General features: G+C 36.3%; 1 pseudogene; it reads right to left on the reverse strand.

Moving 5' to 3' along the window:
* The window catches only part of LOC113062679 (myomegalin-like), a 31070-nt pseudogene extending 8408 nt beyond the window's left edge, over window positions 1-22662 (reverse strand).
* Window positions 22663-25222: the final 2560 nt, after the last annotated feature.

A 25222-nucleotide genomic window follows, 5' to 3' on the forward strand; every position in this document is an offset into this window, starting at 1 on the left:
CAACTTTAAATTCCATTCGTCTCGATTTCAAAGAAACTAAAGCCACTGATGTTGAATGTTCAGTAAGTCCTTCTTCTTGGAGACCAGTTCCTCTGTGCTTTTCTATTTATTCCCAAAGGAGGAAAAGGGTAATCAGAGTGTCTTCCTGAAACGTAACGTCCTTCCCCATGAGCTCTCAAACACAACAATCCCTCATGGTGAAGTGTGCGAGTATGCATGGTCCTTCCTGTTGGGCTGATGAGTTCCTCTGTGCATAAACAGGGTGCTTCAGTCAAAAGGGACACATCTGTGTTCCAATAAACAAACATAAAGCATATCCAAACTATTATACGCTTATAAAATTAGTCCTTGTTGCTCATGGTTGCATCAAGTTACTTCTTGTTTCTGTATGGTGTAATATCCGTAACCAAGCAAAATGAAAACCAAAGAGTAAATCCACTTCCATGGACATTCAGTCACGCTCTTCTTTCACATGTGGTCTTCTTCTTCCACTGTCTTCTCATTTTTATCGCTCTCTCTTTCTTTCTCTGTCAGCTTTAGCTGCCTCTGACCTATTTCACTCATGAAGTTTTAATAACTTAACCTGATTAGGGAAGGAGTCAACACCCAATCCAGAGCCTGGTGGTCACAGCACAGCTACCAATCAGGACATCAAACCGATGCAAATCCCCTCCGTTTTCACTCAATTACAAACCCCAGCTAAATGAGCTGACTGGCAACAAAATACGGTTAAGTCCAGGCGTGCATCTGGTTGGCCATCTGCGCACCCTTACGCTCTCTTTCACCTCATTAAAGGCTGCAATATTAGAGACAAACAGACATTTCAAGAAGGAGATTACACACTTGAAATCATGTTTTTTTTTTCTGGCTGTGAGCTTCCATTATGACAGAGCTACAAAGAAAATAAGTGAAGTGGAGGTGACGTGCACTACCAGATCAACAAAGAAGGCTTTAAACTGCAATTAAAACCATGACAGATCCACTGTGATGCAAGAAGTAAATTCTCTTATTAGTTAAATGGTCCCTTGGAAAAAATATTCATGATTTTGTGCAGTAGGGAGGGGAATAATAAAAAAACATAATGGTTTAGTTTCCAGTTCCTCTTAGCTATCCTCGACAGCTTCTATAATAATTCTCTTAGTACTTTTGAGAAATAAATTTTTGAGGGAAAAATAATTTAATGAGAATTCAAAATACATTTTTGTATGATCTGTGGGTGAAAACCAGCTAACAGCCAAATCTCAATCAATTCTGGCATTAAAATGGTGGCTGAACAGCTTTTTCAAAGGCTTGATTTTGTTTATGGGGTGTCCTGTAGCCATTCTGAAGGGGTACGGAATGAGGGCATGAATTCCGATAAAAATGTCCTATGAGTTCTGAACACTTCAGAGACACCCTAGAACCAGTGGTGACTTTATGAAGCAAGCTTCTGACAGTTCGCATTAGCATTAGCATATAGCATCACTCAACCAGGTCTGCAGGCAAAGTCAAATAAGTCCACTTCAGTGCTCAATGAAAGGGTAGAAATGAACCGAGTGAGTTAAAAATGGAGGTGTAGGTGAAGAGATTATGAAAGAAAAGAGAAACAAAAGAAAAGACTACTGGAAACAAATACCTCAAAACAACCACTCAATATTTAGGGTCATGTCTACATATACTATAAAAATGCCTAAAAATATTTGATTCTAAGAAATAGCATAATGGAGTTGAACTTGACTTTTAAAATAAAAAAAGACAATATTAAAACCTAACCAGTCAGAGGATGTACTGTATGAAGGATTCACTTGACAATGTCTCGTTGCTGAAATAATCCCTCACAGTGATCCATCTCCGTCTCCGTCTCCCAGGGTCTGAGTCAGAATATGGCACACGCCACGGCCCTCCCGCATCCTCTGACGCAGGTGAGACAGCTCACGGGCCTGTGCTTGGATCAGCGTGTCAAACTTACTGCAGGGAGAAAAGTGAAAATAGCAGTATTACTTACAGTGAAATTACAGTGACATTGTTAGTGCTATCAACTGATTCAATTTTGAATAGAATAAATTACACGATAAACTGATTAAATAAAAAAAGTATAAGTTTCACATCATGTTTAATTGTTCGGATGGTAGTAAAATCTTTTATTATGGAAATATATCATAAATATAACAAAAATACCATTATATATATATATATATATATATATATATATATATATATATATATATATATATATATATATATATATATATATATATATATATATATATATATAATGGTATTTTTGTTATATTTATGATATATTTCCATAATAAAAGATTTTACTACCATCCGAACAATTAAACATGATGTTATTAAACATGATGTTATAACATGATATATATATATATTTATTTATTTTTTTATACACACACACACACAAACATACATACATACATACATACATATTGCTATAAAAAAATATTTTCTATACATTTTCTATAGCAGAAGAGAGAATTTACTATAAAAATGCCATATACATTAAATGGAATATATATAAAAAAACTACACATGATAAATTACAATAATCTTACATTTTATTGAATTTATGTTACTTTATACATATTATAATCTAATTGGATTTACATAAATATTATTATATTAACATCACATGAATGTACAGTACTCACCCCGGCCGATTCACAGCTTTGCCATCTTCTGAATGACCTTTGCCCTTCCTGAGCTGCTCCTCCAGTGATGTCACACGGGAGACGAGCTCCTGCAGCTCTTGGTCTTGCTTGGGCTGGCGGGGGAGAGACCTGAAGCCATCAGACGACTGCCAGCCCTCGTCCTCCTCAGCTGTACTCTGTGCCTCAGAGTTATCCAGGCCCCAGCTGACCTTACGAAGAGAGCTGACTGGAGTGTGATCGCGTGTTTGCGTCTTCAGGCTACGGATCAGAGCCTGAGATTGGGAGAGCTGACCATGCAGGTCCTCTACCAGCTGCTGCAGGTATGTCACATCATGTTCAGTCATCCCAGAGTTCAGTTAACTGGGACCACCCCACCACTGAGAGCCCCCATCATGATAAGAGAGAGATGTGCACAGCTCCAGATCATCAAACTCTGCAGCAGAGAAAGACATATTTGTTATTTACAAGAAGTTGTTTTGATATAGTGTTTAAAAAGTAAAATTAAGCACCACAATTTTAAGACATAACGCCCCCTAGTGGTAACTCCAAATGAGACTACCTGGGCTGCTGGTCTCTTCTCTCTCTGCGGTCAAGTCTCGTACCCCAGATCCTGGATGTCCACCTGGACCTGCTTATTGTCCTGCTGTACTGATGTTTCTGCTACACGAAAGACCAGACAGATAGGTGTTTAAGGAACTGAAACATTTCATATAATGCTTTTTTATTTATGTTTGTGAGTCAGTGTTAATAACCTTTTTTTTTCCCTACAAAATATACGTAAATTATTATAGTAAATTTATTTATAGTATTGTTTTACTGTATAGTAAACAATAGTATAAAATAGTATATTATTAATCAAACTATAGTATTGAAGTAGTAAATATAATATTTCAATATATAGTATTTTGTCAGATTTATTCATTTTAGTCCATTTTACTCAAGCATTTTACATGGCGTCTGATTATATCTGCAAAAGAATCATTTCAGTTATCAAGTTATCAACAATTCAGTTGTCACAAATTCATATATTCTATATAATCATTTTAACGCATCAACATTTAATTAAAAATTTTTAGAAAATTGTCATTGTTTTGAAAACCTGCTCTCCTGAAATAACTAAACATAATCAAATGCACTATTTTGACCATTTTATTTTATATACATTCTGACTATATACATTTATGTAATTTTTGCTTTTTAGGAAATATGAGCATTATTTGTTAACTAAGATTTCTATCAGCAGTTTCACTGATGAGCTTGTGCGATTACTCACTGAGCAGTTCTTCTGACACCACGAGTCTCTCCTGAAGCTCTCTGCTCTCCTGCTGGACCTGCTCAGTCAGACTTCAGTCGCACTGTCTTGTCACACACTGGATCCCTTTCATTGGGCTGAAATACAAACATGTATGAAAGTTTGAAGTATAAACCCATGGACGATATTAACCTTCAGCTGTAAAGCAAACTCACCTCTACACCAACTGCATCCACCAGCTGTCCGTCGGACTGTCCATCTGACATGCTCTTCTGTCCATCATTCTGAGGCTTTCTTCCTGTCACCATTATCTTGAGCTCTTCATTTTCAGAGCGTAGAGTAAAGAAAGCTTTCCTGTTTTAGGAGAACCTGACACACACACACACACGCTGGGACTTGAGCTCCATCAGTTCTCTCTCTACTGCCCTCTTCTGCTCCACCAGCAGCTTGATATAAATGCAAAATATTTCAGATGTGCTGTATTTATATTACACCTTCAGACATAAAACTACATACAGTATATAAAATATATGAATGACTTTGACCAAAATACATGCAGTACTATAATGCTTTCAACATGTTGTAATGTACCTGTACACTGACCAAAGGCCGAGCCGTCAATTTGGAGCACTCCTCGTCTATGGCACAGTCTGCAAACTCACTATTTGCAGTCTTCATCATCCTCCTCTCCATCATCTGATATAAATCCTAAAGGAAAAAGTGTTGCATTGTTAGTGCAAAAATACACCCAAATGCTTTTATACAATACACTTATGTTTCATGTGTGTCTATGGAGACTAGTGGAGGCTCATCTTACTGACAGTGGGCTTCTCTGAGTAACCTTTCACCTGCAGCATATTCACAAACTATTCTACCATAAAACCAAGCTAATCCAGCACCATATTGACTCTCAATGACAAAAAGATTCTTCAGGCCAGTATACAACAAAAACAAGTAGAAAGACTCAAATACTCAAAACTCAGTACCACCCAGTTCTGGATTCATTACAGTACTGTAGAAGTTAATATGATTTGTACAAGTTAACAGACTATTCAACAAGTTTTTTTATTATTATGTTTTTGTCTAACTTTAAAATAGAATAAAAAAAAAATAAAGGGTAACACTTTACAACAAAGTTCATTAGTTAACTATTTTAGTTAATATGAGCTAAGAATGAACAATACTTCTACAACATTTATTAATCTTAGTTGATGTCAATGTCATAATTTACTAATGCATTATTAAAATCATAAGTTGTGCTTGTTAACATCAGTTAATGTACTGAATTAACATGAACTAACAATGAACAACAGTATTTTCATAAACTAATATTAAAAAAAGATAAATACTGTAATAAATGTACAGTTCATCACATTAACTAATGGAACCTTATTGTAAAGTGTTACCAAATAAAGTATTAGTTTAAGTATATATATATATATATATATATACTTAAACTAATACTTTATTTGGTAACACTTTACAATAAGGTTCCATTATATATATTAAAGTGATTAAAATTAAAGTGAAGTGACATTCAGCCAAGTATGGTGACCCATACTCAGAATTTGTGCTCTGCATTTAACCCATCTGAAATGCACACACACAGAGCAGTGAACACACACACACACACACACACACACACACACACACACACACACACACACTGTGAGCACACACCCGGAGCAGTGGGCAGCCATTTATGCTGCGGCGCCCGGGGAGCAGTTGGGGGTTCGATGCCTTGCTCAAGGGCACCTAAGTCGTGGTATTGAAGGTGGAGACTCCCCCCACCCACAATTCTGTCCGGCCCGAGACTAGAACCCACAACCCTTCGATTGGGAGTCCAACCCTCTAACCATTAGGCCACGACTTCCCCCTATATATATATATATATATATATATATATATATATATATATATATATATATATATATATATATATATATATATATATATATATATATATATATATATATATATATATATATATATATATATATATATATATATATATATATATATATATATATATATATATATATATATATATATATATATATATATATATATATATATCTGCAGTGATACTGGATTTTAGAAAGAGATATAGCTGTTTATAGCCAACAAGATTCTACTTTTAAGTAATATTACAAATACTTGTTTTATAAAGTGGAAGCTGCTAACACTATAAATTAAGGAACTAATGCTTAGTGTGCAATGCATTTATTTTACAAATGGACAGAGTAATGTGACAATTTCACGACTGAGATTTGTTATAAATCCAAATCTACTGGCTTCTGTTAAGGTTTTAGAACCTGGATTGTGTGTCACAGGACAATACTGAGCAATGAGCTCCATTGTGTGTGTTGAACAGTGTCCAAAACGGCATGTTTAAGACTTATCAATTATTTTAGCTGCATAATGCATATACTGTATGTTTCATATATAAATGATAAATTAAATATATTAACAAAATGTGTTTGGTTAGGTTTACTGTGCAGCTTTTAAACTTGGGCACTGATTGTGCTTGTGACTTTGGGAAATGGAAAACAATGATAAATAAACACATTTTCACCATATCACCCCATTGTTTTTTTCTTTCGATTGAGTATATTTCATCAAATAATTTACTGAGAGTCAAAATGATCATGGTACATATCAAAAAAAAAAAAAAAAAACTTATCAAAAAGCACAACACACATATTATGTAAATGTCCATAAAGGCATTAGTTAGGCAGTAACGTTATGTATTCAACTCAATACTAATATGACATGTACATGACATGAATACTATATGACATGCTACAAACATCAGTTATTATTATGCATGCAGGGACACACTTCTGTGACCCTGGACCACAAAACACGTATTAAGAGTCAATTTTATAAATCGAAATTGAGATTTATACATCATCTGAAAGCTGAATAAATAATCTATTCGATGTTAGGTTTGTTAGAATCAGACAACAACATCTTGAATCTGACAGTGCAAGAAAATCAAAATGCTGAGAAAATCACCTTCAAAGTTGGCCAAATTAAGTGCTTAGCAATGCATATTACTAATAAAAAATTAAGTTTTGATATATTTCCAATAGGAAATTTACAAAATATCTTCATGGAATATGATCTTTACTTAATATCCTAATGATTTTTTTTTTTTGCATAAAAGAACAATCAATAATTTTGACCCAAATAGTGTTTTTTTTTTTTTGCCTATTGCTAATAAATATACCCCAGTGACTTAAGACTGGTTTTGTGGTCCAAGGTCACATATATTCTTTAAACATACTGAATAAATTATTATTCTAAAACAACAAAGCAGCACTTAAATACAATGAAACTGTTATTTTGTACTTCAGTCTTTCCAGAGTGCATTTTTACAGGGTTCTACAGTGACAGTGAAATAACATAAGACCCACTTTTTAAAGTCCTCAAATTTATATATTAACTTTTTGTTTTTTGCTTTAAATTAAAAAATAACAGCTAAGCATGTGGAATATTAGAAGAATTAGCTCAAATACAAATGATTAAATCTATTAAAAACAAAAAGAAACATTCAAAAACTTCATGCACACGGCTAAGATTAAATATAAGTAAACATTATGTTGTTAGAATTAATAACGATAGCATCTACAAGATTCTAGTCGCTTCAAATAACTAAAAATGCACAATTCAAGTTGTTCCTAATTCAGACACTGGTTAATCTCAGAACAAGCTTATCTAGCAATTATAATCGCAATGCAATGCACAAAGCATCATGTTGTCCTCTGCAGCCAGGAGGTCACATTACAGACCAAACTGCAGCCCGCCCCCACCTCCAAAGTCAGCATGAGATTTAGCCCCATGACCTGTTTCCATGGACACCAGTGGATCCAATATAGCCTGCTTAAAAATAATAATCATACAAAATAGGTATGAACAGTTGAAATTGTACAGTACCAAACAAGTCATGTAGTTTAATGCTCATTCAGCTTATTTCCTTTAAGCTCAGGATTATTTTGTTGATATGCTTACCGTGTGATTACTGCAGGCAGGGTCCTGATGTTCCACCTTCTCCCTCAGCATCTGTACATCTTGGGTCAGTTGCTCTACTAGTGGTAAATCTGACGGATCCACCAACTGCATCTGCAAGTCCTGAATAAATCAACTCAATAAACACCCACACCTACAAATCTCTAATTTTCAACTTAAAGGCTAGACACAAACCTTGATGATTTCCTCTTTGATGCTCAGAGTCCTGCTCAAAGCCTCTATATCTGTGGCCTGGGTCTTGAGTTGGTCTTGGTGGGATGCCAGGGTGACATGCAGGGCAGTAAGCTGGTTCTGGGCCTCTCTTTCTCTGCGGAGAGTCAGTTGGAGCTCATCCTGAAGAGTTTGTGTGTCTGCTTCAGTTGACTGTGGGCTAGCCGATCGAAGTTGCCTACGTAGCTCCTGCAATCGAGCGGTCTGTTCGGCTATCACCTGACCCACACGCCCCGCAGAATCCTGGGAGATTGAATGTGATGTTAAAGAGTGATTTAAAGCTCAGGAGGTACATTCGATTGTGTTACGATGTCTGTCAGTGGTAGAGTGTTACCCTGATGTACTGCTCTCTTGCATTGATGGTGTTGAGCAGGTCTTGGACTTGTGAGTGATGCTCTTGAGTCTGTCTGCTGCGGTCCGACAGCAGCTCCTGGAACAAATGTTCCTTGAGCTGAAGCCGAGAATTCAGCTCCTCAGCCACCTCATTGGACCCGACTGACACTTTACTGAGAAGGACCGCAGTCATGTCCTGCAGAGAGATGCATGTTGGACAGAATGAAGTTAAAGAGTTTAAAAGAGCACACATGTGCATTATCTGAAGCGTGCATTCACCTTCGCCTCTTTGGTGTGTGTGTGCAGTGATGTCTGCAGCTGACTGATTAAAGTGTCCCTTTCTCTCAGGCTGCGCATGTGTGACTCTTCTTTCTCACGCTGAATGCTCTGAGCATTGTGCCAGGCCTGACAAACTTGCTCCAGCTCTAAACCTTTCCCACGAAGCAGCAACTCCAGACTCTGTACAGATTAGAAGATGAAAATAGTTATGAACAAATCATAATGCTGATATTCACAATTTTGGCAGCATGCAGGTGTGACACGAATACCATGATTGTTTCTTCATTGTTGGACAGCACACACTGAAGTTTCTCCAGGTCTCTCTCTTTCTCTCTCAGCAGCAGTTGCAGTTTACGCACCTCGTCTTCCTTCTGTTCCATGCACGTGAACTTATCATCTATCGCTCTCTGAGACAGGCGATGCAAAGGTTAGTGATTCATACACAATAGTAATTCAAAGGAAATAAAAAATAAAAGACATAAAATACCCTTCAAATGTTTGGGTTTCTTTTTTATTTTTATAAATACATCATTCATACTAATTAATTCAGCAGTGAAGCATTAAATGGCTCAAAAGTGACAGTAAAGACATTAATAATGATTTCTATTTCAAATAAATGCTGTTCTTTTGAACTACATAAAAAATTATTGAAAAGAATTATATCACAGATTTCACAAAAATGGTTTTTAACATTGATTAGAATAAGAGATGTATCTTAAGCATCAAATATAACAATGATTTCTGAAGATTCACGTGACAATCTGACAATCTTTTTACTGTATTTCTGATTTAATAAATGCACCTTTGGTGAGCATCTTACCATCAACAAACTTAGTAATGTACATATATCTAAATGATTTAAAATAATAATATTTCTTTTTAATAATGATAATTATTATTATTACTATTAATATTATAGACAGCAAGTTTATTTGATCTATTAAGCACTTGTTTTGTAAAATAGTTTGTTTATATGTGTTTATGTACCTCCAGTACTCGGTCTCTTTCCTGAATGCGTTGTTTTAGCTTGTGGATGAGGTTGTCTCTACTCCCAGCATGCTCTTTCTGACTATCCACCGGCTCACTGTAGTCCTGATCAAACAGAGTGTATAGCATCAGAGGTTAACATCCTTAGCGAAAGTTTATCTGTACAAGGACTTGATTACTATCAAAATGTTCTTTGCATGTCTTACTTCTATCAGACGTTCTTTGTGCTCTAGTGAGGTCTTCAGATACCGAATAGTCCTCTTTCTCTCCTTAACCTCTTTCTCCCTCTGTTTACATTCGTCTCTCCATTTCTCCTCCATTTGTTGTACCTCAAAGCGAGCCTTCTCTAGAGCAGCCTGTAGATCCTGGTTGTGCCTTTCTGCCTCCTGGTGGTGTTGCAGGGCTCTCTGCAGGTCAGCCTGTAGGCGCTGGTTTGCATGAGCCAGGTCTTCTTCTCGCCTCTGGCCATGCTGCTGTGCTCTTTGAAGGCACTGCAGCTCCAACTGGGCTGAGAACAGAGAGCCCTGGAGGTCCAGCAGATCGGCCTGCAGACGACCCGGAGCCTCTCCAGACACCTGTGCCAACAAGCAGTCAAGCAATTGGGAGAAAGAACCAGATATCCAAGTCATTCTCTAGTGACAGTAATAAAAATTACACTTAACAGAACTGATTCAAACGGATTTGAGAGTAAATAGGAGTGTGATCTTTAAACTTTACTGAAGGAGGATGCCCACCTGCTGCAGCTGAAGCTGGGAATGGTTGTTCTGTTGCGTCAGAGAGTGCAGAAGTTCCTTCTGCTCTTTAATGAGCTGGCGGAGATCAGTAATCTAGCATGAAAATACATTATTTTCATTAACATAGTTTGAATCTCATTTTCAAAAAATAAGGAATGTATCAATTAAGTATTGCAAATAGATCTAATCACACACTAATCACATGATTTATCATAGGGTGTTTGAGATGTTTATGTAGAAATAAAAGCAAAAGCTTTTATGTTATGTAAATCTTGTCATTTTTTAATAATGTCTTCAGCTTTTTAATTGTCACCTAACACTTAATTTACCTTATTTAACGTCCATAGCTTGAAAAGTGAATTTCATTGATTAGAATATCAGCCAAATGCTACATATATAATTAAATGTCAACTATATTATAAATTAATTCTATTTTTTTGAATGCCTTTACCTGTTACTTGATGTTTAATTATTATTATAAATGTTTAATTATTATTATTATTAGTTTTTTAAATTATAATTTAATCTATGTTCAGAAATTTCAGAATTTAAAAGCAATGTTTGGAGCAGAAACATAAGAATTCTTACTTCACTAATACTCAAAATGTGTTTCTGGGTCAAAGTGACTCAAAAAGATGACATATTAATATGCAAAGTTCAAAGAACTGATTTTAGATTATATAATTATCAATTAATGTGGCTATATGACTTCAAACGTAACTTTTCCCATACTTTAACTAACTAGCCCAAATGCCAAAGAGTGTGTTTCAAGCATTTGAGGAAAGCCTTTCGGGGCAGACATACCTCACTGTCTTTAGTGTTGAGTGAGTCACTCAAGGTCTGTATGCTTCTCTCCTGACCACATGCTGCTTCTCTGAGAGAGCGTAGTTCACTTTCCATGTCCCCAAGCCTCTGCTGTAACTTCTATTGACACGCACAAACAAAAGACCTGAGCACAATAATGATTTAATGATTCTCATACCTGATGAGACACAACAACAGTACACCTTAATAACTTGACAGTCAAATGACAAATAACTGTTGCTTGATGAAACATCACATTTGTTGTCAGTACCTTATTACTGCCCTCGCTGTCTCGGATCTTGGTCTGGAGAGACTGGACCTGTTGTCGGGCCGTCTGCAGCTCGCTCACACACTGGCCCGCTGCGTTCTCGTATTCTGCCAGTTGACACTGCTGCTCCTCAATCAACCTCTGAATCAGACAGTTCATAGAAACAAATATTAAAACAAGATTACAGTTAATTGATTCAGAGAAAGAGAGAGAAATTTATTAACATCTGATTTGATCTGAAATTAAAGTTGTCTTTTCTGCTGATGCAAGCAATATCAACTGGCCTGACAAAAATAACATTAATCAATCCAATCATACTTTTATAATTTCCTACTAAATATTAATGTTATAGAGTGTACATGTATTCAAAGTGCTGTTTCATGTTTAATCATACAAAATCTATTACTGAATAAAAAAAACTATTAATGTTAGTGAGAGGACACATGCAGCCTCTACAGCTTCCTCAGGAAGTCCTATTTTTACGTGACAGCATGCCATTCACTTCCTTGTTTTTCATTTTCACTTATCATTCTGTCTCTATTTACTGACATAAGGTCTTATAATGATTAATATAAAATGAGTCTCTCTATAATAAACAGAGGCTTTACTGTGCGCAAAAAGTAGCACTGCAGTTAAAGGATAATGTTTCTGAGCCCTGTCTACAGTAACATAAAGTGATTACAAGTGGCTTTTCATAGTACAATACTGCTTACCGTGAACACTAAATATCAGATTACACATACTTACTGTTGCTTTATATGTCATTACATAAGCACAATCAGAGTTTACCTATTAATGGGTTCAATTAAAAACACTGTATTGCTAAAATGATCATATATAATACTTCACACTGCTGTTGGCATATCCCTCAACACTATTGTGGAAACAGTGATTTTTTTTCTCCTCCAGAATTCTTTGACAAATAGAAAAATCAAAAGAGCAACATTAATTTGAAATGTATATTATTTGTAACATTTTAAATGTTTTACTATCATTTTGAATCAACTAAATGCACAATTGCTGAACAAAAGTATCTTACTGACCCTAAAGTTTTGATTGGCAGTGTAAATATGATCTCTTTAGAATAAGCCTGTGGCAGGAAGCACTGTTGCTCTCAACTGTAGTTGCTAAGAAGACGATGGGTAACCTAGTAATCAAAAGCAATCAGAGAGGTCTGGGAGGAAAAAAAGCCTGAGGGAGTTCTTCATCTGCTCATCTAGTTTATGCCCTATGAATTCATCTTCCCCGTTTAATATATATTGTACAAACAGAAGACGTTTTTCAAACATTCCTCATTTATTCCCCCTTTTCTTCATTCTAATGGGTTTCTGAGGTTTTTCTGAGATCCCTTGGGTCTTCCTGTTTACCTTCTGAAGGCCCAATGGCTTGCACTGCACATAATCATCCAACCACAGCTCTTCCATTTCTGCCAACTCAAGCTGAAGCTCCTGCTGGATACTGGAAGGAGCATCTGGAAGATGTGGAGAAATAGGACACTCTATTCCAATGGGAGGCACCTGTAGCAGAGGGTAAGAACTCCCCATTGGTGTAGTGATAGGTTTGAGGAGCACAGGAATTCGACTACCTCTGTGACTCTGAAGAGGGTGATATTCAAAGCTTTTAAGCAAGCTGAGGGCCATATCAATTCCACAAACAGAACTAGGCATCTTGATGGCAGATTGTTCCTCTTCAGACTCTCCCTGCACGGTGTTAGGATGGGTTTTTGGATAAGATTCTTGGGTGACATCTACAGCAGTGTCCAAAGACTCCACAGAGGAGGCAGGACTCACAAAGACTGAATCACTGGGTTGGCGAGATTGATTGTTTTTGTCAGGTTCCGTGTCTGGTGGAGGAGTGGATGGGATGGTTTCTTCAGCGCTGTCCTGAACACTATTGGAGTAACGTGTGGTGGGCCCGCAGGAAGTGCTCCGACCCACTTTCCTGGGAACCTTGCAGACAGCCTCGTAATCTGAATCTGCCACTCGCAGTGCAGCACACCCTTTGCACTTCCTGGGACGGGGACCTACAGTGCCATCTGCTGCCACATGGCACTGATGAACAAGGCATTGATGGTCTTGAACCTGCTCCTGAGTGCCGCCATGCTCAGCCCAGGACTCATAAACAGAGTATGCCAGATCATCCTGCAATAGAGCGTTGTATTCAGCTTCAGCTAGCCTAGAGAAGTCAAATACAGAAGAGTCTGCAGCACCGCTATCCACTCCAGAGTCATCTGCATTGTTTTTGCGGTAGAGTCCACCAATGCACTGCCTGAGCCTGTCTTTCTCCAACAAGAGCTTCTGCATCCGTTCAATGGACAATGCCTCCACCCTGGCGATCACAGTATCGAAGCGGTACATTCGGTCCAGCATGAAGGCACACTTGCTGCAAGCAAACTCTCCCCTGCCATCTCGGGTCATTTCCCTGCCCAATGCGTGGGACAGCAGCACCTGCAGACTCAGCTTGGCCGTTGGGTGGAAGATCCATCGCCGCTGGTTACCATACAGCTCTCTTGCACAGATGCGACACACATCCTTCATCTTTGAGTCCAACATTATAAATCTTCAATTAAATAATAATCTACAGTAGTTTGTGACAAGAGCCAAAGTGAAAATTTCACGGCATATAAAGTTCCTAAATTTCCATTCTTCTCCAGTCCCCAGCAATGGAAAATAAGACATTAAAAAAAAATAACGCAAAGTATCTATATTCAAAAATATAATTAGACATTATAACAATTTCATGTCACTTTTAATCATAGATAAGATGACGCCTTTAATGCCAGTCAATACACTAAATCTGAAAGTTGAACTATTTTATATGCCCTTTATAACGTTCTTTAAATAGATATATCGCCAAAAAAATAAATTTAGGTTTTGATTTCGATGTCGAGATGCTCGTCCTCGTCAGCGGAAATAAAGATGCATGGTTAGTCCTTCACTCTCGAGCTTCAGATTATGTTTCATTCGCTCTTCTGTGAAGACGCCGACATGACAGTCACAGGACATCATTTCCCACCGCCCGACTCCGGTTTAAAAACGTGTCAATTTTAAATAACCACCATTTGCCGAAATGTAGACGGAAATAATATCATATTCTGTCCCCGAACAGTCACACTAAAGGTTGATGGTATTTTTTTTCATAATACGGTTTCCGACATACAGACAGCGGAGCAGCAAACGATGTGGCAACAGTGAAACAGGGGAAATCGGCGCGTACCATTTTCTGGACAAAAGGGGGGTCGAAAACATGCGTTTCTACAGTGTATCTTACTTTTTAAAAAGTATTAACGGTTTCTATCTTCTTAACACGCACTAATATTACATTTATTTTATAAACTGCCGTTTTATCGCCCATTGTTTGTCAACAGTGTTTTTGTAGATTCTTCGAGCACCCCTCGGTGTACACAGTGGTACCGGTCGCACACAGAGAACAAGCCAGAAGCCAAGCAAACGATGATGACACTACTACTTTACTTATTTCCATTTCGACAAAGAAATGCAACTGAGAAAGTGATTTTGTTTTTCCGACCTACTGGTTTCATAATATCTATCTATCTATCTATCTATCTATCTATCTATCTATCTATCTATCTATCTATCTATCTATCTATCTATCTATCTATCTATCTATCTATCTATCTATCTATCTATCTATCTATCTATCTATCTATCTATGTCAATAGTTGTATAGCATCTTGAGCACTGCCCAATGATATGGTCAAGTGCATCTGAGAAAATAGATAAACTTTAGATGGTTCAGAACAGACAAGCCAAGCTAGTGCTTAATCATCCATTTCAGGCCAATGTTATTGATATGCATAGAAAATTATCATGGCTGTTAGTGAAGGATAAATTACTTTTATGAATGCTGGTATTTTCACAAGGCAATCAAGTATCATACAACATGCTTTTTCTTTGAAAAGTTTATACATGTGGGTTTTAGGCATGATTATAAAACATGTCAAAGTGAGTAGGCTAAGGCTCAACTCTGTTTACCATGTCCACAAACAAATTTGATGAAAAAGACTGTTTTATCATGGGTCTGCTGCTTGGAATAGGTTTCCATAAATATACAAAAGATTAATTGCATATAGACTATGTGTTTCGAAGAAAATGTGAAGATATGCTTGTAAATATGTAGATATCTATAATAACAATGAATTTAGTGATGTAACCATATTCAAGACTGTAATGTAAAAAGCATTCCAGGTTATAATCTAAATATTCGTGGTTACATTCCTGAATTGCAACAGCAAAACTTGTGTGGATAGATGGATCAATCTCTTATTAGTTAATATTAATTATATTGATTATAGATAGAAATAACTGAGTGATGTCGTTATTGGTGGTATTTGCACATTCTGGAAATTGTTTGGTTTCTCAATGTGGATTTTACATTCGAATGTCTCTAGAATTTAGACAATGGAGACAGAACACCATAACACCACTGAAACACTAACTACCCTTAATCAAAAACGTATTTATCCTAATCAGGCAAATTTAGCATTATCTCATTGTTTATGACAACCAGTGATAGTGATGGCAAGGGGTTCAGAGAAAGTAAAATTAATGCTATTCTGTGTACAGTGTGATGTAATTGATTGTTTATTTTTAAGCTTAAACCCAAGTCAAACAAGAGAGTGAATACTGCATATTTCTTTACTCCTATTTTTCAATGGCATGACAAATTGTTATTTATTATTATAATTTTTTTTTTTTTTTTTGCAAAGAGCAGCACGGAAAATACAATACATTAAAATATATTATATTAAGTATATTAAGTGTTGGATGAGGAATGACAGGTTCATTAAAATACAACGAACATACTACTTAATTTTTGAAATAATTGTCAAGCTGTGTGTTGATGTACAGTACACTCTCAGCTTGTTATTACTGTACACTGTCGCTAGATGTCTCTCTCAGCACACTGGTCATGCTTCTTCAGCTACATTAAAGCCATTTTCCCAAAAACAGGATCATTAATTCATTCACATACTCACTCATGGTTACTATATACATATATTATATTAAGAACATATGCTGAACAATGTTTAGATTACATGCATATACTTTTTTTTTTTTAAATTAACTTGATAGAAAATATAAATAGAACAAATAGTCTTGAATCTACTGCCCTGAATTGCTTTTTCCATAAGCCAGTTCTTCTCTGGGGGTCTAAGAAAGAGAAAATTATGTAGCCTGCTGCTTGTCAAAATAAGCCATGTCACAGTTTAATTAATATATATATATTTTTTAAAGATTTATAATAAAAATGTGCTAATTCACAACATTCATAAATCCTTTGTTAAAACACTTTGTTGAATTTAAGGCATCTTTACAGATGGTGTCGAAATGCTGAATCGATTAATTTAATTCTAATTCTTCATTCACACAGAGAGCAGAGCAGAGCATTATTTAAAGGTATGAAGTTCAAGCATCAATGAGTAACAAACACCGCACTAAATCAGTATTATTTCTTATAACTTGAAACTGCAAAAAAGCGAAAGTGAAACTTTCGTGTGACTTATCAAGCTTTTAAACTTAGTTTGCTTTAAAAAAAAAAAAAAAGGTTTATAGGTTTGACTGTAATAATAACGCAAAAACTGACACATGAATTCAACATTAAAAAGAATCAATATCAGTAATAGCATTGTTGCTTTTAAAGATTTGACTGTTTACATTCAGTTTTATGTTATTTTGTATGTAATAATGTAAGCAATAAATATTTCACATAGGTCTAGAAATGGCCCCATTCAAATATTACTAACAATATAAAAGTTTTTATTGCATTACTTTATAGAAATCAGTAAAGATTTCACAGCACAAAGACACATGTACCACAACCAACAGGTGGATGTTTTTAGAATTATACTAAAAGGCCTTTTAGTAAAGGTTTGATCTTTTTGATCATTTAGAAATTTGTGTATCAAATATGATAAGAGCAGGCTTTACATGGCTACACAATTTCTTTTGCATTTGTGTCAGTTTCCATGTTTTAGTTAATTTGATTCACTGTTTATAGTGTTAAACACGTTTATCTACACACAGGCTTTAACAATTACAATTGAAACAAGTCTCAGTTTGCATATGATCTAAGGCAAAGTTAATATAAATCTCCCTCTGTATGTGATTTATACCCACACTGTAAATATACTAATCTGGGAGAAGTATGGAATCACTCCTGCATGTGCCATGGTGCCATGACCGATTTCCAATGGCATGACTTTATGTGTATGTGTTTATAAATACAGTCTGATATCTGAACCCATTTTCCCTTTAGGGGTTGAATTGGGGCCAGAGGCCAAAGTGACCTAGTTAGCTGCTGACTTTTAACCACATCCAGGAGAACAGTAGAGACAGATATTGCATGCACAATCACATAGAACACACAATGATGTGTGTTTAAGTTTGAGTGTGTATGCTATTTGCCAAAAAGCATTATACTGTGCCACATTGGCTGCTGCAGGGGTGACACATTTAAAAAAGGTTACTCATTATCAGGGCCACATGAAATCTATTTGTACATTTTGATGAATGAGATCCTATACACGCTACCTGTTCATCTTTCTCTTTCTGCTGGAGGGAAATGTTGAGGCTCTGCACTTGCTCTTCCAGCTGAGTTAGTTTTACAGTAAGGGTGTCCCTCTGTGCACTCAGATCAGCTGCTTCTTGCTCTCCTGCATAGAGTTTCATTCAGTTTCTCCATCAACCTAACAGAAACAAAGAGGAAATGCATTAGAGATTTTTTTTTTTTTTGTCAGAAATCTCAGAATAACACTCAGTACAATATCTGAATCAACTTATTCCGTTTTTTGAATGTTGGTACTAAAATGTATACCTGTCTTCCTTAGCCATCTCTTCATGTTGTGCCGTTGCAGATAAACTTTCATTTCCCCCGTGCATTTCTCCCATCATTCTCCTTTCTAGGGCCAAACAGCGCTGGGACTCTGAATCTGCCAGAGAAGCCAAACGGCAGTTCTGTTGGTACTGGATGCTAAAATACTTTAAGTATGAGATTTTACAAAGACACACACAAACGTAAACAAGAACAGCAAAATTGAGGACTGTAAATATGGACATGATCGTAATGAGGTCAGTTTATTGTGCATTAGAACAAAATGTGCACCTCCTGCAGAAGCTGGACCTTGGTCTCCAGAATCTCTTGCTTGTGTCTGATCTCCTGCTGCCGCTCCTCACATCGACGCTGCACCTCAACCTCATTCTGATTGGTCAGACCTGCTGTGGTTCTGTGAAGTGACACAATACAAACAAAATAGCTATAGTGAACAATTCGGAAAGAATGTGGAAAAACAAATCCATCGATACAAATGGGAAAACAACGCTTTTGGTCTAAAAGCTGCCTGTGCCATTGCGGATTTGTCTCAAAGTTAACCAAAAGGCTAAATCAACAGAATACATCTTCCATGATTAATTGAAATGTACACACTCACATTTTATAAACAAAACTGTGGAAGGTAAACAGTACTGAATCTATAAGACGTCTTTGTAACATAGAAAGGAAGTGCGTTTGCACTGAAATAAATGAGTTACTTGATTTAGATTAAATGGAACAGTGCACATTGCACCATGTTGCTTGTATAATGAGTGTATTTACCGCATGTCTACCTTTGAAATAATGAACTTCAGTGGGCAAAAGATGCAGCCCTTTAGACTGTTCCTTTAAATTAACAAAGTTTCTGACTAGCTTAAGACTATAATTATTATATTTATTATCAGTATTTGGTATTTGATAATGTAAGTTTATAGTAATAATTTAAATATATTTATAAATAATTATAATAGATGCAACATATTTTTTAAGTAATGTTTTTTTTTTCATTCTGAAATTCTAGATAATTATAATTTATAATTCCAAAAAATAACTGATGCAAAACCTGTATTTAAAAATATATTTTTGGGTAGGTTAACCTGTGTTCTTTGGGAAAAAAGTCACAAGAGAAATTACTGCTAGTGGCCATGTTTGATTTATTTAATCTTTGTCCCAAAGTGCATACCTTTCAGACTCTGTAAAAGAGTTTCATTTCATTTTTCAATCCTCCAAAGAGTACTGTAGAAAAATAAGCGAGTCACAAAGGTGAGTCGTAACAATCTTTTCTCACGTCTCTTCTGGGATGTGTTTAGCAGGTGTTTGTGTGTGTGAAGGGTGTTACTCTGACACTTTAAGTATTCAGGAGTGTCTATAAGAGCCTCTCACTCAGCGCAGTGCTCTAGAACCCTCTCGAGGACCTCATAACGGCTTTTCCAGACTCCATTGCTGCATTGCAACAGAGTTGTTTTTGAATGTGATGATGGCTGCGGCATTGACCCTGCTGTAATTGTTTGATCCAGAGCAAACGGCTCCTCTGGGTTTTTGATTGCACTGTGCCAAGACATCCATTACTGCATTGAGCGATCTGAGAGATCGTCCCGGTCAGCCATTATTACATCAAATAGTGTTAGTAATCACAGCCTGGTAATATCGTTCAGTTCTGTGTTTTTTATTTTTTTTGTCCTCAGAGAATCAAATGTTAGTTTTGAGGCTCAGAACCATGGCTTAGAACGATGGCTTTCTCTGTGAGAAAAACATAAGGAGAAATTAAGAGGGGAATTTTTGCTTGATGGCTAAGACTCAGGTCACTGGCAGGCACATCATCATAACTGAACAGATCGGGTAATGGAAATGACACATAGCAACTGGTCCTTCAAACAGAAAAATGATGTCACCTGAAGAATAACACAAAGGTAGGGGGTCTCGTTTATGGGTGATCCCCAAAGGCCAATTGATCCTACCGTAAATGTAAACATTACTGACATACTTCCACCTGACCGTACAAGAAAAAGTCAAGCACGAAACTTACAGTACATGAGGATTGAGCTGCTCATTGTGTGTTTTACTGAGAATGAATTAGCTCTTGTCAACCATTCAAAAGTTTGGGGTAACTGACAATTTTATTCAGCAAGAATACAAAAAATTCAAAACTTAGAGTAAAGACTTTTACATTGTTAGAAGCAACGTCTATTTCAAGCAAGCAAAAATATCCACATATTAAGCAGCACAACTGTTTTCAACATCAATAATTAGAAATGTTTCTTGAGCAGTAAATCAGCATATCAGGTTGATTTCTAAAGGATCATGTGACACTGAAGTCTGGAGTAACAACTGCTGGAAATTCAGCTTTGCCATCAGAGGAATAAATCATATTCTAAATATTAAAATAGAAATGACCCCAAACTTTTGAATGGTCTAAAAAGGAGCTCAAATAGCTTCTCCATCAGCAAAAAGTGTAACAGGGCCATGTGCACGTTTCAAAGGGCATCATGGCTCTGTCCCACAAACCTGATAAGTGTCCGACACGGATTTGGCAGGGGGCTCTGGCCTTTTGCATTTGGCAGGTCAGCAAGATAAGTTGCACATGCCTTTGAGAAGCACTTATTCTGATAGTAGATTCACAGAACACAGACTTTTGTTTAAGTTTGGCTTCACATCTGCGCTCTTAACCACATAGAGACAATGATGTCAATATCAGTTAGAACGAAATACTTAAATATAATATATTTTTTAATAGCTTTACAACTTAATGGTTGCGTTCAGATGGTCAATGTTGGGACTGACAACCTTATTTACTAAGAGGACTATATTGCTCATACAACAGCTCTCAAAAGTGAGACTCGAACATTTAAGGGAGTCATTTCATTTAAACTTTGAATTATAAATGAAATTTGTAAATGTAATTTGATTTAGCTCTCAGCTATATTCTGTTGTGAATGTAGATTAAATACATAAAGATAAGCAGTATATTTGTGTTTGATACTTACAGTGCATTATCAAGCTGTTCCTGTCTTTCCTGGAGTTCTTGTTTCAAGCTTTCAACCTTCAGCTCAATGTTCTGAAAAACAAATGGATTCTTTTAAAAAGTCATTGCAATCACACTTTACACTCATTTAGCAAACAAACTAGGTCTATAATGCAGGATCTGGAGATTTTTTTTTTTCTTGTTGTGCTTTTGCATGCATTTCTTTCAAAACTGTGATTTTCTGTGAGTTTGTTCTACCAAAATTTCATTTCTTTATTTCTGTGAAATTAAAATGAACTATAATAAATATTTCATTAGAAATTCATGCTATACTATTTTTAACCTAACATACTTTTATTTTCTGAATATACCCACCAGTTATTATCATGCTACATTAAAAATCTTAAAAAGAAAGTTGTAAATATTTCAGAGATCTTCTCTGCTGAGTCTGCAGAGCTCCGCATGAGCTCTCTGCACGTGTAGCTGGAGTCTTGTGGTTGTAGGGAGACCTTAAAATATAACAAGAAACACTAACCGCCTGCTGTTTCACTCTCTCTGACATGCACTCAAACCTTACCTCTCTACTTTCCCCTTCCCACAATGCACCAGGCCAGCAACATAGACTTTTTTAAACCCTCACCACCAGATACTCAGTGTAGCTGGCATGACATCAGTGCCTAGTACTTTGTGTGTATGTTTTTTTATTGTTTGTTTTTGAAATTATACATACATATCCCATTATAACCCTCAGGGACATCTGCAGTAAAACTGTGTTTGATGAATGACAGCACTCAGGAGCAGCTGCCATGTATCAGTCGTTTTTAATTTGTGTAGACTATATGGGTTAGTGGGACTAATTGTACCTTTTACAATTTTAGCTTTTTCATGTATTTCCATTTCATTATTGTTGAGCTTTGCATCAGTTTCCATGCATCAGTCATGTCAACAGCTTATTTCACAGTAGCCCAGTGACACTCACCCTGCGATGGACATTCTCACTGCTGCTGTCCTCAAATTTCTGCTGTAAATGCTCTTCCAGGAAGTAGAAGCTTGAGGCTGAAGTTCTCCTTCTTCAGGCCATTGAGGTGCTGTGAAATGGTACGGTAGCCGTTAAACATGATCGCTTTCATCACGCTGGGGTTTTCAGACGCCTCATAACTTTGCCATACTACCTAAATCACACACTTTCATTAAATGCAATGAAAGATACCTAGAACAGGCCAAATAAGATGTAGAAGGTTTTTTCTAATACTAGAACTACAACATTAACATGAACTGCATGAACTGTAAGTGACACACTGAGGGTCCTCCTCCTGAAAGTGGTCTATCCCCATGTGTGGTGTGTGCAGAAGGAGGGGTGTCAAAATTATATGGGATGGGGTGGGGGGGGGGGGGAAGGCTTCCATGCTAAAAGTCACTGACTGCTCATTCCATTCAACTAGATTCAATGGATTCTCAACTATCATTCTTTATCTGACAATATTTGCTAAAATTAAACCTGTTTCTCAAGTTTCTCTGCTGTGAGCTTCAGTATGAATGTGAATCTACTGATGTGAAATGTGAAATGTGACAGCACGAATGCTGTCAGTTGGTTTCTACGTTAATTATATCTATCTGCCAACAAGGACAGATTCAGTTAATACTTATGTCATTTATAATGTTAATCATATAAACACTGCAAAACTGTTTTTAGCATTGATAATAATAAGAACTGTTTCAGTAGTTTAAATATGATTTCTGAAGGATTATGTGTCATTAAAGATTTTGGCAGCTTAAAATTCACCTTTGCAATCTCAGGAATAAATTACATTAGAAAATATATTTAAATACAAATATAGTTATTTTACACTGTAATAATATTCTAATAATATTAGTCTGTTTTTAACTGTGTTTTTTAAGCAAATAAATGCATCCCTAGTGAGCGTAAGAAACTTCTTACAAAAGTATTTAAAAATCTTACCAACCCCAAAACTTTGAACAGTAGATTAGATATTTAAAAATTATGAGTTTAATATTTTGTCCTATTTATGTATATACATATGAATAACACACAATTAGATATTTAGATTAGAGATTTACTTAAATGTAAATATGCACATTTATTTACATTTATTTGTTAGTGAGTTTAACCATAGGAGGGCAGTATGGCTCTTAACTCAGCAGAATGTGCTTTAGTAAGACTCAGGATGTTTCAGGGTTATTTTCAGGAATCAGGAGGTATCCTGTACCAGCTGTCACGGAGGAATTCTGGACTGGGAAACTAACCTCAAAACCCAACCAACATATACATCAACAAGCTGAACACTTAGGTGGTAAAAAAAATAAAAAATTAATTGAGGTCCACAAGCTGTATGTATCTCTGGTGGGAGCATGTGCATTGTGTTCCTGTGGTTCACAATTCAAGCTTCAAAACATTGTTTTTGTTACATGAAAAATTATTGCACAACATAGCACAAATCAATAGATGGCTTAAATAAGTGAAGCTGGATATTGCTGATTTAATTACAAAGGGAAGTTTCACATGCACAAAAAGCAAGGCAGACAAAACTTAAAAGACTAGGACAACTGGGATTGACAACTGGAGACAACCAAAAACTCATAAAGGGCTCATACATCAATTTAAACGTAAGTGAAAGCCTATTCTTTAAAATCTGGATTCAGGCTTACCAACAGACACAATCAACGTTTTTATAGGCAGGGAGGCAAAAATGCAATACTGTTCTGTCTTGGCTGTTTCCCTAGTGCTTGCTGTCTGTGCCTGATCACAACTGTGATTGCGTTTCTCAGTCTGTCAGCGAGGGTTCTGCAGGTCTGAGGTTTTCCATTGTGGGGGGAAAATGGGAGGTTTGACATGTTTGTAAAGACACATCAGCGTCTGGACTCTGTCTTTCTGTCGCTGTTTGACGGGGCAGAGCTCTGACATGAGAAGGCCAAAGACAGTGAGCTTCTGTGTGCTGTATACTGAGGTTCATATGCACGCAGTCTCCATTCACTGACAGCGCTGACTGACTGACTCTTATTGAGTGTTTTGACATTATGAGCAAGTTAATGGGTACTGGCTTTGAAACAGTTGTTTAAAGGATTACACATGCCGAAAAAATGCAAATGAAGGGATCTGTCTGCCATAAAAGTAATACCAGATGACAAACTGTACAAGTGATATGGAGTTCTGGTTAGAAATTAGGAATGAAAGTATATATTAATCATTACTAGAAGCCATTAATCATAATAATATCTAGGTATAAAGACAATGAGCAACAAACACAGAAACTCAGTCAGCAGGTCCTGTGATATTTCCCAGACTCACAGTGCATTTAAATCCAAGCCTTATTAATCAAATTCATCTTGCTATGATTACAATCTCCTAAAAATACAACAGAAAAGCTATAGAAAAAATGAGTTTGCAATGAAGTGCATCTAATGAAGCCAGGGTCAGTCTTGTTTCTGTGCATGAATGCATTTATGAACAGCTCTGTGTCTCATTGCATTTACTGTAGAAGGCTTAACATTGCCATAGCGGTGTCAGAGACACAAATGCTGTTTCACTTTCCCTTGTTTTTTCAGTATGCAGCATTTTTTTTGTGGAATACTGCACTGACAAATTAAGTAAATATTGTAACTTAATATGGGTAGACGACGCAGAGTGCCTAAAGACACAATCATAAATTGTTTCATCTCTTGTTTTCATTTTGTGCTAACAATTGAGATATTTTTATAAGCTCAACTGTTTCTCCTAAACATACCTGTACATTAGATTAAATGGGGAGAAAATTGAGACTTTGCTAAAGTGTGCTGCATTTCATTTGTGAAAAAAATAACTAATCTGATGTTACTCTTCCAGAATTTCTATAGGTCAATACAAAATAAGAAAATAATAATTTT

This window comes from Carassius auratus, chromosome 45 (genome assembly GCF_003368295.1).
Source record: "Carassius auratus strain Wakin chromosome 45, ASM336829v1, whole genome shotgun sequence".
Taxonomy (NCBI): domain Eukaryota; kingdom Metazoa; phylum Chordata; class Actinopteri; order Cypriniformes; family Cyprinidae; genus Carassius; species Carassius auratus.